Source organism: Mirounga leonina, unplaced genomic scaffold, assembly GCF_011800145.1.
Source record: "Mirounga leonina isolate KUSES-001 unplaced genomic scaffold, KU_Mleo_1.0 Mir_170, whole genome shotgun sequence".
Taxonomy (NCBI): Eukaryota; Metazoa; Chordata; class Mammalia; order Carnivora; family Phocidae; genus Mirounga; species Mirounga leonina.
This window is the reverse complement of record NW_023270433.1, coordinates 1,454,302-1,456,335: the sequence shown is the minus strand read 5'-3', so window position 1 is coordinate 1,456,335 and position 2,034 is coordinate 1,454,302. Positions and strand designations below refer to the sequence as shown.

Sequence of the window (2,034 nt, the reverse complement as noted above, 5' to 3'; positions counted from 1 at the left end):
ATCCCAGGACCCTGGGATCACGATCTGAGCCTAAGGCAGACGCCCACTGGTCGGTTTAGGGACTTTTCTATATAAGGCTGTGGCGCCAGGCCTCGGTGGGCATGGCGCTCTGTCCTAGCTTCCTGTGATCTGGGCCCATGGTTTAGCCTTACTCTATTTTCAACATTCTGTGTCTCCCAACGCCTATAAAATGCCAGTCCCGAGTATCTGTCACCATTATGGTGTGGTTACACTGGTGACTGGATAGGGTTCCTACCTTGGTCCCCTAGGGGTGGTTTGCTGGGATGCAGATGGTGGGCATTGGTATCAAGAGCCAAATGTTGGTCCAAGGACGGGGGTATCCTCTATGAGGAGCTCCTCCATTCCTGACTTAAAGAGCGATAAGTAGTTGCTCAAATTTGCAAAAAAATGGAAGTGGTCCCTCAACGTGGAGTGAGTGAGAGGTTGGCCTGTGCCTTTGCCCATTCCGTGAAGTTGGCCGGGTCAGCCTTCCAGTTGTCTGGTGGGGATGGACTCCCACACAGCCAACAGTTCTGAGCATGGACTGGTGTGGCTGTGGAAGCTTTTAACAGGCAGAAGGCTGCCTTTTTGCTCCCAAATGTGGGTGCTGGGAGTTACACACAGACAAATGAGTCTGATGGGCAGAAGGCCAAGACAGCCCGTAGGGCTAACGCTAGGAGAATAGAGGAGCAGGGGTGCCTGGGTGGCTCAGTTGGTTGGGCGTCCAACTCGTGGTTTCGGCTCAGGTCGTGATCTCAGGGTCATGGGATCGAGCCCCATGTCAGGCTCTGCACTCGGTTGGGAGTCTGCTTGAAAGATTCTCTCCCTCTGCCCACCACCCCCCCCCAACTGGTGCACACGCTCACTCTCTCTCTCTCACACACATAAATGAATACATAAATCTTAAAAAAGAAATAAAGGAGGAGCAAAACCACGGCTTCTGTCAGGGTTCCCACTCCTGGGGAGACACTGCATATAATCCTATGGCAAAGGTGAAAGGCAAGAAAGCACCTAAAGCTATGAATGACCAAGAAAAGCTAATAGTCATTACCTATCTGGCATCAAGGAAAGGTCTGGATTTTTCCTGAAAAGGAGCTTTAAATCTTTTAGAGGTTCATTTCCTATGGAGGCAGCCCTATTCCCTGGGGTGTATTCCTAATCCTTAACAGGACCGTGGGCAGCAGAGTTGGCCGTGGATGTCCTGTCTCCTGGGTGAGCTCCCTGTGGTGCCTTTTGAGGAGGTCCTTCGCTGTTCCTACCTTTCCTGCAGATGGTGGTTTCCAGGCACAGCGCAAATGGTATTGGATCCCCAGCACCTTGGAGACTCCTGGAGGGGCTGTTGTCACTTTGTAGGTTCCGTGGGATCCCAACCCGGGGAACTGTCACACTCTTTGTTACTTCCGAGGCTTGCTCTGCCCTACAGGGAGAGGCCTCTACCCGGTTAGTAAGGGTGTCTGTGCAGACTAGGAGAGAGCGGATTCCTCGAAATCTGAGCATGTGGGTGAAACCCATTTGCCAGGCATCCCCAGGGTAGCTTCCCTTTAGCTGTATGCTGGCGGGGGCTCTTCTTCTAGTGCAAAAGATCTTGGTAGCCATTTTCAGGAGGCTGTCCAGAGTCTCCTCCGGTCCCCTAGGAGATTTTTGTAACTTTTTTCTAATGTCAGAAGTAGACTGGGCGAGGGGCACCTGGGTGGCTCAGTCGGTGAAGCCTCTGCCTTCCGCTCAGGTCATGATGTCAGGGTCCTGGGATTGAGTCCCGCGTCGGGCTCCCTGCTCAGGGGGGAGTCGGCTTCTTCCTCTGCCTCTGTGCTCTCTCTCTCGATCTCTCTCAAGGAAATAAATAAAATCTCTGTATATAACAAAAAGAAGTAGACTGGGTGATAAATTTGTCCTTAAGAATAAGCTGCCCCCTGGGGCGCCTGGGTGGCTCAGTCGTTAAGCGTCTGCCTTTGGCTCAGGTTGTGATCCCAGGGTCCTGGGATCGAGCCCCACATTGGGCTCCCTGCTCGGCGGGAAGCCTGCTTCTCCCTCTCC

At 52.9% G+C, this 2,034-nt stretch overlaps 1 protein-coding gene across 1 annotated transcript in view; it reads right to left on the bottom strand.

Annotated features, from left to right (window-relative positions):
• Positions 1–2,034, bottom strand: part of QSOX2 (quiescin sulfhydryl oxidase 2) — a 41,056-nt gene that overhangs the window by 33,498 nt on the left and 5,524 nt on the right. The window lies entirely within an intron of this gene.